The sequence below is a fragment of the Camelus bactrianus genome, chromosome 3 (assembly GCF_048773025.1).
Source record: "Camelus bactrianus isolate YW-2024 breed Bactrian camel chromosome 3, ASM4877302v1, whole genome shotgun sequence".
Taxonomy (NCBI): Eukaryota; Metazoa; Chordata; class Mammalia; order Artiodactyla; family Camelidae; genus Camelus; species Camelus bactrianus.
The window spans coordinates 16,679,228-16,693,425 of NC_133541.1; the positions used below are offsets into that span (position 1 = coordinate 16,679,228).

Genomic DNA, 14,198 nt, shown 5'->3' on the forward strand with positions numbered 1-14,198 from the left:
AGCATATATTAAAAATATAAGGTCATATAAGTATATAATATATATTATGTACATTAAATATAAAATACATATAATATTATGACACACACATATATAAAACATTTACAAGGTTGTGTGTTTATACTCCATCAGATACTTGATTAGCAGCAAGTTTTCTAGTATTCTGCTATTATGTCACATCCATTTATACATCTAATGTAGTCACATGACATTCTAACAGAAATTTTTAGCATTTTATGTATTCACACTTAATTTTGCCTCTGAAATTCTTTCAGTGACTAATTTCCTTGTGAAATACATCCTTTATACTTTCCTCTAATAAAATTATATTCTCTGTTTTACTTGGTAATATTTTATCGGTAGTGTTAAGTGATAGGTTTTTTCTTATGTATATGTTTTCTCACAATGATTTTAAGATATTTTACTAGTTTCTGGTTTCCATTTTTTCTCTTAAAAATCATCTTTAGACTTGTAATTCCTCCTTTTTAGATGCTCATTCTCTTCTGTGTAGCTAGTATTAGTCATTTCTAGTGTTTTACAGTTTCTTTGTGAGTTATAGATTTGTTTTCTACTTGGAATACATTGTGAGTCCTTAATATATGGATTCACTCCTTATCCAACTTTGGAAACTGCTCACATTATTTCAAATTTCGCTTCTCCTCCACTATTTCCATGGTCTCCATATGTGACTAGTTGGGCAGAGTAGGTCTATCATCCATAGCTCTTACATCTCTTACATATTTTTCTGTGTCTCTCTGCCTATTTTAGCTGAAACTTAGCTCGAGTTTTAGATATCCACTCAGTGCTGATGGAAGATTTTATAAAGGCTTTTGAAACAATGTCTAGGAGTTGTCACTGTGAAAGAAAAACTCCTCTTCTGCTCATGGCTGAATGAAGCTCTAGGGTCTTTATATCCCTGGAAATTTTGGTCTTACCCATGTTAAGCCTGAAAAAGTCTTCAATCAAGAGTTTCAGAGGCTTACAGTAGGGTAAAAACAAACAAACAAACAAACCAAAAAACAAAAAACAGCCAGTGCAAAGAGAAAATGTGGAGACAGTTCTGTATATATAATTATAAATTTAGTTACTCTAAATGAAATGAAAAGTTTCAGAGTTGGTCAAGATAAAATTGTACCATATTGTTTTTACAGGGAATGATTCAAAATAAAATTATTCTGAGTTGTATGAGGTAAAAGGATAAAGTGAAATTAGAACAATTTCAGTCCAAATGAAATCATGCCAGGAATTACTAAGAACACAATAAGTAATTGGACAATTCTGGAGAGCTACTTTTATAATAATTTCAAATAATTATATAATTATATTGAATCTTTATGTGACAAATAAAAAAATCATCTGATTTAATAGAGGAAGAACTGTTGAAAATTGTGAACTGTTTATAAACAAAATAAATGTTGACTCATTTGCTTTGATAAATTAAGCAGACAAAAATAAGCACGGATATAAAATAGAAGTGACACACTGACAGTACATATTTGAGATCAATCCATGATGTAAACATATATATTTATCCCATTCCTTTCATTATTTTATATTATTTTTGAATCACCTCATTTTACATATTATATGTTCATTGGTAAGTATTTAGGTTAATGTATAAAATAAGTAATATACTTTTCATTTATCCAAAACAATTTATTGCATAAATCACGATTCCCTCATATTTATGTGACCACTATTGTTTAAGTTCATGCGTATGATTATTTTATTCTCCAAATATAATGCTACCAACATAGATTGGTTTTCTACTCTTTAATTATTATATTCTTGCAATTAACCTCATTTAATAATGATGCATTATTCTTTTAATGCCAAGTTTGGTTTTTTTTACACTTCTTAAAAAAAGATTTTGAAACTATTTATGTTCAAAAGAAAAATTGGGGGCCCTAGATTTTTCTTCTGATCTCTCTCTCTCTCTGTCCCTCTCTCTCTCTTTTTCTCTAGTTTTCATTTCCCACCATAGGTATACAATGCATTTAACACAGATTTTGTTGTTTTTCTTTTTTCCTTCTTGTTTTATACTCTGCAATATAATCCAACTGTCAGAATCCTTTCATTTTACTTTCTGTATTTCATCCTCACTTTCGGTATTTCATCCTCCTGGGGTGCTAAACTCCTTGTCTAATCTAATGCTTACATTATGTTGCTCTCTATAGTGACTTTTCTGAAAATTGATATGGGCTCAAAGTGGGGATATTTGGATGGTTTGACCTTCCTGCATCCTCCTACAACCATAGTTCTCATACCACTTTCAGTTTCCCAGTGGCCTTTCCTGATCCTGATGCGTGCCCCCTGTACGTTTCAGACACCAATGGACTGGTTCCCATGCGTTGCATCAGACATGTCTAGGGCATGTCAATGAGGCATGTCAAGATGTATCTTTGATTTAGTTTCTTTATTCATTATTATATCAGTATTTTTTTTTGTCAAGTGTCAGTATTTTGATTTCAGATACAAAGATAAAATCATCAAAACATTAACAAAAATTAGAATACCAACAAGCAAATATACTTTAATCTGCAATAAAATGAGAAATCAATCATGACCAGGAGCCTCAAACTATGAAGAAATGCTCACTAGTATAGTACAAATTAAATATTGAAGCAAAAACTGTACCCAGGGTCTTACAAAATTTCTTGTACTGCAGTTTCTGAAAGTAGAATATACATCATGAGGGGTAAAATCAAGAAATCTTTCCTTGATATGGCCAGGAGTGTGTCTAGTGAAGGACTTTGCAAAGGGTGGTAGGGCCAGATGAGAAAAACAGGCAGACAAATTTTCTTCATATAAGCAGATACTATGAATACAGGATGCAGAGCTTATGGTCTACACTCTTGCCACATGTGGGTTTAATTAGCTGAACCAATGTTACTGTGCAGTAAATTCACAAAAATATTCTAAAACATTCATCTGCTTCAGGAAAGACGGCTTCTTTACCCTGAGCAATACTAGAGTGTATTGGTTGGTTTAGGTATAGAGATGGTGTGTTGGTGAGGAAGTTTTTGTCCATGACCTAGTTCCAAGAGTCATTGCTGGAAAATGGTCAGCATAGAAACTAAGTAAATTAACTGCATGGAAATAATAAGTAGGAAAGGTTGGTAGCATAGGTGAAATAAAGATAATTACACCGTGAACTGTATGAAAATTGACACATTCTGCAAACAAAGAAATAAAATAGTATTTGAGCTTATTAAACATAGAATGAAAGATGATCATTAAAAATGGCATTAAAATTTTGAAGTGGTGACTTGAGGAAAGAAATAGGAGAGAAATTACAGGAACAAAAACTCCAATTAAAAGTAGCATATTGTCATGGGGAAGGAGAAAAATTATGAGTAAAATGAAATATTAGAAAGATGAACTTAATTAAAGCATATTTTAAAAGTCACTAAGAATACAGATATGAGACTTACATATACAGAATATGAGAATTGGAAATAAGAGATTAAACTAAATACCTGGTAATAGTGAAGGGAGTACCAATACTGCTGATCTGGTTCTAACTATCTTCGGAGACCCACGGAATGTGTAGAATACTATTAATGTCTGTCCTTATAATGTAAGCTTTTTTTTTTTTTTTTTAACATTTTCTCAAGGTGTTAGAAAATATCATACATGGTATTCTATATAATGGAGCTTTTAATATATTACATTCAGATATTAAGTTCACTCTATCTTTTGTCTTCTTCAGGGTAAACCTACTTGCTCCTTCAATTAGTTTTAATGAGACATGAATTTCAGGCTCCTTCAGAATAGCTATCAGATGTTTCATGAATTTGCTGTAGGTATAATTTTGAACAAAATAGAACACAAATATTTCAGAGAAAGTTTTATCAGGCCATAGAATAGAGAGATTTATCATCTCTTTAACTCTTAATACTGCACAACTATCAATGTCATATCTCACACCTGAGTCATGGAAAATTGAAATTTTCCACCTCTTTTGATTCTTATGGCTACTAAGGTATGTCTTACGAATGCTTAGATTTTGATTTTTTTTTTAACTTAAGCAGAAAGCCTGTTATTACTTATTAGATCTCCACTCCCAAGTAACTACAAAACTATTTTTAAGTTTTTGCTATTTTAAAGTCTACATTTATGCTATGCTTGAACATGTTTTATTATCACTCTTCAGTATTCATTTATTTGGTTAATGAGGGAATAAATGAAAATTTTCAGACTGATAATTAATATTCTAAATAAAAACAAAATATAAAACTAACATTCATAAAATTAATTTATATATTTTCATACTATGAGTCATATGCTACTTTTAAGCTGTCTCATTTAAAGATAACTTCATGTTTGCTCTCATTGTAGTCCAAATCATTTTCAGAGCATATATAAAGTAAATTTATGATTAAGGTTAACAAAGAAAAAAGTTACAGAATGAATTACTTTTCCTTCCCTTGTCATAGCCAGTGGCAAGGTAAGATAAACACCATTCATAGTCAATGTATTTGCTGATACTCTGGCTCCTTTTTATCTCATTCCTGTAATTCATAGCTTTTTTTTTTCTTTCCCTTCCTTACCTATATGTATTCTAAATACATATTCTGCATACACACGCGTGTGCACACACACACATATACGTATATTTAGTCAAGTACCAAGTACATTAATACAAAATAAAAACAATTTTATTATACTAATTTATATTTATATATTGAGCTATGGCTAGGTGGTGAAGGAGGAACATACTAATAAATAAGAAATCATTTCTGTTATATGAACTCACAATATCCTGGGAAAGAGAAAGTTATAATACACTTGGAGCTATCAACTATCTTATTGAAATGTCCACTGTGCACTCTAAGAGCCTAGAGACTAAAAACATCAATGAAGAATTTTCAGAGGTGGCCTTCATTGTGCCTGTGAAGATGAATTAAGTCTTTTTCTAATAGATAATAAATAAAATAAGTGAAACATCATAAACAAAGTCATAGCAAAATAAATAAAATTGAGTATGAAGAAATAGCTAAAAGTTCAGTATAGTTGGAGGTTAGCGTGTCTGTTGGCAGTGTGTGAGACGCTTCCAACATCATATATAATGCATGGTACAGTCGTCTGTAGGATAAAGTTTTTTCCTTATTCCAACATGCATTTTTAGAATCACAACTTATGGTGAACCTCTGGTAAAACACCTTTTAGGAAAGAAGCAGTTGAGAAGGAGCATTATGCAAAAGAGTATAAAGAATTTTGTTCCTTGATAACTTGATTTATGTATACATTTTGAAATTATAATCACTATCAAGGTAATTAACATACCTATCACCTTGTATAGTTGTCTTTTCCTTTCTTTTTTTTCTTCGATGAGAACACTTAAAATCTACCCTCTTAGCAGATTTTAAATATACAATAAAGTATTGTTAACTATTAATCACATTGTTGTACATTTGATCTGCATGATTTATTCATCTTACATAACTGAAACTTTGTACCCCTTTTCTTGATCAACATTCTATGTCTGCCTCCACCCAGTCCCCTGCTACTACCATTCTACTCTTTGCTTCTATGAATTTGACTAGTCTAGATTTCATGTATAAGTTATAATGTGGTAATAATGAGCTTCCTTTGACTACACCCCAAAACTGAACATAAATCCACTCATAGTCTTGTCATCACTTGCAAACCCCACAGCAGGCTCGCCTCCATGAGGAAGAGACTGTAATAGTTTTTAAATGTAGTAGCAGACAGGCTCTCTCCAGCAATCATGCAGGTTTTGCAAAAGAGAGCAGGAGGAATTCCTACATTCTCAGTTTAGCCTCACAAAGTCGCCTATTAGAGCAGTGACTCCATTCTGGGACAAGGTCCACCTCTATTTATTTAATGGAGCCCCCTTCATATAAAAATATGAAGCCAGGAGAAAGGGAGATTTTCTACAACAAAGTTTATAAATAATGAGCTGTAATTATGCATATCATTCAAACATTTAGGTAACGCTGACAGATTTTTTTTTTTTACTGAGATCATCAGTTTATAACTTGAATTCATTGCCCCCAAAGAAAGCATTATTTTATAGATAATACAAAAATTTTTGATGTAAACAAGTGCAAGTCACTACTTATATAATTCTAACTTGCTCAAAATGTATTCCACTCCAAGAGGATGTATTTGTGTAGCATAAATGAACACTCACTTATTGAGTACATTCTATGTAATGTGTATGTACTATGTATGTATACACACACATAAAATGAATAGGATTTCAGGTAAGTGTGTAAGTTAGGTCATGCATTTTCAACAGATTGACTATCTGACAGCTTCCTTTTTCTTTGTGAAACAGGAGATAAAAGTCATGTACTAAAAACAATGAGGATAGAATTGAAAGTTTGGGCACATTAAGTTTTTTCATTTCATTCATTTTCTATTCTGATGATCAATTATTTCTATAAATCTAAAGTCCTCATAAGTAACTTGCAATTTTACATATATATATAAAGTATTTTAATACTTTTTGAAATAAATATTTCAATTTTTTATTAAAATATACCCAGTTGAATATAGTAAGATTTTCCTAAATTACCAACTTCCAATAACATGTCACATGGAAGTCAGTGTATCTTGGAAAGTTTCAGCCTTATTCAAATAATTAAATCTAAGGCAAAGAATATACCTGTTTGCAGCTAATTGCTTTTAAATAAACAAATATTCCTAATTTTCTTCTGTATCAGAAAAAGAAGACCAATATTTTTTTCCATAGCTGTATGAGTCTGCCAATTTTATAATTGCCAAACAACAGGCAAACCATACTAAATTTCCAAACCTTTAATAGAATTACACATTACATGATTATTCAATTGCTTTGATAATGTGCTGTCATTTTTTTCATTCATTTAAATTCTCGTTTCCTGGCAATTAACATTTCCATTGAAAAGAAGAGTACAGTAAAACATATACTCTTGGGTGCACTGCAGTAATTGGCTAACCTAGGTCTTTAATCAGAATAGGTTTACCTTTTTATTTTAATTTAAATCATAGTAACTGTAAGTAAGTAAATCCTTAACAATGTAAAGAATACTTATACTTAATCAACTTAAGTCTATACATCCATTTCAAAATTTAAATATATATATTTTTGGTTTAAAATGTATCTCTATATGTGTATGGTTTATGCTTTTGTATAAGTATTAAACTATTCTTGCCTAAACTAAGCAATATTATTAGGTTAAAAATAGCTATTTTACCCAAATATAGTTATTGATTATTGCAATCAAATATATTCACAGTAACATACTAGGTTCCTGCTAACAATAAAAATATAGCCATCTCATTACTCCACTGAAAATCTATTTGTAGATATGTGACAAAGGTGATAGGATAAATAAGGTGACATATGTCAAATATGTGGTTTATATAGAAATTCGGAATATAAAATAACTCTCACTAGAATGTGAATCCTTGAGGGATGAAACTATATTTGTCTTCATATATTTCCAGGGTCTATCTTAATATCAAGCACACTTAGGCATATCAAAAACACATGATAAAATTAACAAAATATTGGTGAGACTATCAGGCAAAGATTGACCTTAATCTGTGGAAGGTTAGACTATAAATAGAATAGCAGGCTTTGTACAATCGTAATTTTGTTTATAGAGATTTATAGTCAGAAAATAGTTTCCAGGAACACATGATAACTATAATTAGAGACTGTGTTTATTATGGTGGCTATCAGATTGATACTTAAGATTTAGATTTAGCCAAATTTTCAGTATAGGGGAATAAATTTTATAATTGCCTCATTCACTTTTCTAAATGCCTATTTTAAGACAAATCAATTAATTATAGATGAGAAAAGGTATGATATTATTTAGTAATAATCTTCATGCACAGTTCAGGGAAGATTTAGATTTCTATTTTACCTTTATTTCTTCATATAGATATAAATATTATAAACACCACTAAAAATGTATGTTTTTTCCCAGATAGCAGATATATCCCAGATGAGAAAGAAACAGGATAGGAATAAATGAAGCACAAGTAACTGTGCAAAAGCCAAGCAGTTTTTAACATGTGAAAATTGCACATTAAACTACATTTTAAAGATTTTACATTTGATGTAGAGTAAACAATGCTATTAAACTGAATTTAAAATGTTGTGCTGTAGCAGAATGGACACTGAATTGGGTGAATTATTCTACTAACTACTGGTGTGAACTTTGGGAACTCTTACAAATTTTCCATGCCTCAAGATTTTAAGCTGTAAAAAAAGAAGTGTGGATCAGACTATATTAAGCCTCTTAGACTTTATGAACCAGCTTCACTCAGTTCATAAACTGTTCTTCACTATTAAGAACAGTGCCTTTGGAAGCTGCATTAACTCTTTCTAGCTAATTAGTTTAATTTAGGTGTAAGGCATAACTTTATATGCAGGGATATTTGGCTTCATTGAATTCCAATTATTTCCCCTTACGCTAACTAGTTAGTTTCCACTCATATTTTGGCCTTCTTCCTTTTTGAGTTGAATGAACTAAACTTATCACAGGATTCACAGCAAATAAGATGAACCATTTGTATTGAAACCATGTGATGGACACTAATCAAGGAGTCATTCTATGATCTATAATTTACATTTTTATTGCATTGATTACTGTTTTCCAAATATCCTAGGAAAAATGGAAATAAATCATTCCAGATATTTAGCTTAAGCTCTACATTGTTCCTCGATTTCTAATCATGATTAGCCTTGAGAAAATGCAAATTTACTTTATAATCATCTTATCTTAATTTTTGCCCAATTTAATGACATTATGAAACCTCTAGTCTTTCTAGAGGGCTAACAATTTATTAAAATTTATTTAAAAAACTAACTTTGATTGTCAATTTTGTTTTCTATTTTTCACCTAGTATCCAATTCATTATTGTTGTTATTTTTGCTTTAACATTTATTTCCTTCTTTGTGTTTACTTGTTTTTAATCTGTTCATTTATTTCTACTTTCCAAAAATAAAATATAAAGTTTCAGGACTCTTGTTTTCAAATAAGAAAATTGAAGTTGCCAAGGGGACGGAGGGGGGTGGGAAGGGGCAGACTGGGATTTCAAAATGTAGAATAGATAAACAAGATTATACTGTATAGCACAAGGAAATATATACAAGATCTTATGGTAGCTCACAGAGAAAAAAATGTGACAATGAATATATATATATTCATATGTAACTGAAAAATTGTGCTCTACACTGGAAAAAAAAGAAAATTTGAAACTATATACTTTTTTTTTTCCTTAGGACAGCTTCATCTGCATTACATTAATTAATAGTATGGTTTCATTAGCATGTACTTCAAATTTTTACAAAATAACTCATGATTTTTCCTTTCCTTTTTTTATTGAAACCTAGTCAATTTACAATGTTGTATTAGTCTCTGGTGTACAATACAGTGATTCAGTTATACATACAGATATACCTTCTCACATTCTTTTTCATTGTAGGCTACAAGATATTGAATATAGTTCCCTGTGCTATACAATAGGACCTTGTTGTTTACATATTTTATATATAGTAGCTAGTATCTGCAAATCCCAAACTCCCAATTTATCTCTCAAAAATGATGCTTAGATGCCTCAAAGTAGGTGGCAACACCCTCACTATATGCATGTTGTCAGGCCCAAGGGCCTCTTTCATCCTTGTCCAGGAGAGCACTAACCTTCTCTCCTTTCATACATACATTATTTTTCCTTTGAACATTGGTAGTTGACTTGCCAAGTCAGCGTGGGCAGTGAAATGCATTTTCATCCTATTATGAATTAGAGGGAAAAAAATCATAATTTATTCCTCTAGTGCATTTTGACTATGTATGCCTGCAAGTTAGAATTTAAAAGATGTGCAGTCCTTCTACTTATTTATACTTAAAATGTGAATTCACAGTGTTGAGAGATAGTATTAAGTGAGCAGACTGAATATCGATAACACCAACACTTTTCAACCACTCATTTTCCTCATATTTTCCCCTTCCTTGATGGCATCAAAGGGCAGTATTATAGGTGTTCTGAGATCATTATCTCTGTGTCTTCTTCAATTTCTGGATCCATCAGGCTGTTGAATGTAATGTGGATATTGAGAAACGTTTCTTGCCTCTGTGACCTTTTTGGTATTTCCCCTGAGAGGTGGTTAATAAAATATTGACCAGAAATCTCAGGCCTAGAGTTGCTTTGCCAATTAAGAAACATGCAGGGCTTGCAATGTGTTCCAAGATGCTGTGTATTTCTGGAAGCAAATATGATTATTCTCTTCTCACTGATTTCAGAAAGCTTGACATCTCTGACTTTGTATGGTGGTTTGAAAAATGTGCCTTCAATTCCATGTTGAATTTCATTTTTAAGATCTCGCCATCTACCAAGAAAACATGGATGATGGCCTTTATACTTCATACAATAACCCCAAATACTGAATTAACATGTACATTTTTTTAACCCAGAAAATGCCTATTCTCACAACTGTTATTAATAATTTTTAGGGCACCATCACCAAAAAAGAAAGTTACAATAGAGGAATATTCCATGCCAAAATTCTACAACATGATGTTAACACTTTTGAGCCAAAATATTGTACAATTTTTAAAATAACATTAAGAAAGTATTTGCAAAGCACATTTAGTTGTTTGGAAGGATGTTCAATGTCAACACAAATTATACTAAGAAGTAAAACACAGTAGGGGTACATTATAGAGGGTATACTGTATTATTTTATCTACAGTGATCTGCTGCATGTATGTTGACAATTCCACTGTCTCAGCTTTCCTTTCTATAAAAATACAGCATTTTAAATTTTTTAGTGTTTCTGTGAAAATACTAAGAAAATATATGTCTTATCTAAAGATTATATTTTAATTTTATGAAAAGAATGTGTGTTGCTGTTGAATTAGAAACTTCACTTGGAGTTATTCAAGTCAAAAATATATCTATGTATGAAAATAGATTGGTGTCTATTGGATTTTTTGAAAGAAAAATAATCTTGTGAACAATTTTAAAAATCAAATTTTAATTTATGAGTATGTTTGTATCTTCTTTTTGACTAAATTTCATTTTTTCTCTGCAAAATACTGTATCTTTCACATTATATTATCTTTTCTGAAACATGTACATACAATTATATAAACTGACTTATTCCAAAAATGTCTGATTGTAAAGCTTTAGCAATATACTGATTTCATTAAAGATAGCCTTCCTTGAGTGTTTTTTGTCTACTGAAGTAGGCACTGAAATATATGGCACTATTACATAGTACAGCCTACAATGAAGAAACATAAAGGGCAGTGAACAAGCAGCATGCAGTGCAGCTATATTTCTCTGGTGGGTTGGGAAATTGTATATGCAATGTTAATTTTTCAACTTAAAGTATGTGAAGTTTTATACAAAGATAAGGGTGCAAATTCACTTCAGGAATAGAGAACACATTTTCTAAAGCACGCAGCTATAAAAGACCCATAACTTCAGGTCATGGTATGATAAGCTATGTGTTTTGAGTGGAAAATAAAGCTAGAAAGACAATATGGAGCTGACAGTTTTGAATGCTTTGTTAAAGAGATTTAAAATGGACAATCTTGACTTATTTATAATGAGTTAGTAAGAGTGAAGTCATTAGATAAGGACTGGTCTTTAGATAAATAACTATGGAGCAAAATAAACAAAAAATATATTAGTTCTGTGACACCAAACCTAATGGATAAATTCAATATATACAATCTGAGTTAGATATTATCTTAAAACTATCATGTGAGTATGAAATTTCTAAAAGTCTTCGTGTCAAATCATCCTATGCTAGGGCTTTACGCTATTCTACACTCTCCTACACACTTTGCACACACTCACACACACACACACACAAACACACATCACAATCAGCAGCATCATCCATGTCATCATCATAAAGTATAATTATCAGAGATAAAAATATACATGAATTCTGAAAGTAAGACATTTGATCTACCCCATAAGAAAGAGTCTAACTTTCATACTCTAAATATTTGCAGTTGTGTTCAATTTGAAAAATAGGTGAAAACAGGACAATTCTCAGTGAAATCTAGAGGACTGGAAAAGTAAGGAAGATCTGGTGAGCGATGCAGATGTGCAGGTTCCAGAATTGTCCACCAGATTCTAATGAGGTAACAATAGGGTCAAAAATCAATAATCACAATTCTGTATTTATATGCCTGGACAAATTTCACTACCTGAGAAAAAAACTCAAAAACAGGAAAAATATGTAAGAAAAAGGAAAACAAAAACAAAAACTAAATTTACCAGCCAGGATCCTGCTGGGAGATGGAAACTACACCAGTAAAGCGAACAGAAATTTTGTATTCAAAATAAAATTTAATTAAATTTTAAATTTGAGTATAAGGTTGATGGAGAACTTCAAGGAGTACAGAAATTGGAATTGCACAAGATAATTACTATTTCTAAAGCTGAAGAAGAATGAACAAGGATAGGCAAAAATTCAAGGCAGGGCTACCCACTTGACACTAAGCTTCAGTCATCTAAGGAGAAGAAATGCAACCAAAAGAGCAAGCAGCCTGCCTGTAAGGATGAAATGGTGGAGTGTGCGGGCCACAGCGGGTCTGTAGAAGTTCACTGCTTGATAATGGATATGTAAACTGTAGGCTGTGAACCACAGCGGGTTTGAGGAGTTGCCTACCGCTGGTTGATGGAGAACCTTGCCAGCAAGTGCCCGCACAATTTATCTGTCAGGGCCAGTACAGAGAAAGCTGCCAGTAATTTCACCTAGTCCAGCTGAGTCTCTGACTACTGTGTAGAAAAACAGCCCATTTCAAGACAGAAAGAAAAAAAAATAGTGCTTCCTTTTTCTCTGGTCTTACAGTTTCCTTCTACACACTGTATTGGCAAAGCCAAGCATCAAGCCAGCTGGCGAAGGAAAAAATGTCTACAGAGTGTATCTTCAATGTTATTATACTTTTCTTATAAGTTTGTGTAAGTTTGAAATTATTTCTCAAGTAAAAACTTGTAATTACTTTTCATAAATTGTTCAATGACTGTATGAATGGATGTTCAACCACTTTAATAATCAGAAAAAATTTGAGATATTATTTATGATTATCATTTTAACAATTTCTATTATAGAGTTTATTGTGAGCCCAGGAAAAAATTTAAAGTGTGACTATTATTTGAATCAACCATTCTACTTTTAATAATACATTCCAAGAATTAATCACACATGTGTGCAAGGATATAGGCACAGAAATTTCCAAGCGTCTTCCTTGCTTTGTAACATATAATATAAAAAACAACCCAAGTATGCATCAAGCAAGAATTGATCAAATGGAATATGACAAGTGAAGGTCTAGAGTACTATAAATTTAGTCATGAAAGTCACAGTATTAACAAGCAAGAGAAGTTGATGAAAAATGAAATGAAAGTCGCCAGTTGAATAAATAGATAAAGCATATTGTTGCAAAAAATATACATTTATATATATATATGTAAATGTTTGTTGAGTAAGTTTTGGAAAAATCTATCCTGACCTCTTAAAATTGTTAGCTATATATAGACAGAATTTGGAGTCATGACTTTTTACTTTATAACTGTTTATTTGTGATTGTCATTTGTTATATTTCAAATTTAAAAAAAACTACAATGCAATAAAAATTGCATATAGCATATATTATACATGTGTTTTATATATATATATATTCAACAAGCAAAGCTATAGAGCCATTTGTATGAAGCTATACATTTTAAATGTTACTTATAGCCCATTAAATATGTAAATATTATTATATTTTAAAGAATCTAAGTTACATTTGAGTATTTTTTTTCAGGTTACTTACCTGAGAATTATCTTGCAGCAGAAATCAATAAAAATATGATTAAAATCAAATCTATCAGTAAATTGAAAATGACCCAAGAATTCATTAGTAGAGTCTGCATATGTGTTTACCATATGCAGAAAATGCAATTCTATGTTTTAAATTTAGCTAACATAATATAATAATAAAATAGGCACTAAAAAATGTAGAAACCCATACTAGTTACTATTGATATAATTATGTGGAGATTAAAAAGTGAGTAATATAAAATTGATGTTCATATGAATCACCTTGTACAATTGATACGACTTTTTATAAAATGCCAAAACACACACACACACAAGCACTACATACAGTCTAACAGAAATGAACTTGACAAATAAGTGAGACAGTAAATGATTTAGAGTTGGCAAT

At 31.1% G+C, this 14,198-nt stretch overlaps 1 non-coding gene across 1 annotated transcript; it reads right to left on the reverse strand.

Moving 5' to 3' along the window:
- Positions 1–9,564: 9,564 nt before the first annotated feature.
- LOC123617023 (U6atac minor spliceosomal RNA) lies at positions 9,565–9,689 on the reverse strand. Its single transcript, XR_006725114.1, has one exon. It is a non-coding gene; the product is annotated as a U6atac minor spliceosomal RNA (small nuclear RNA).
- Between the last annotated feature and the right edge of the window lie 4,509 nt (positions 9,690–14,198).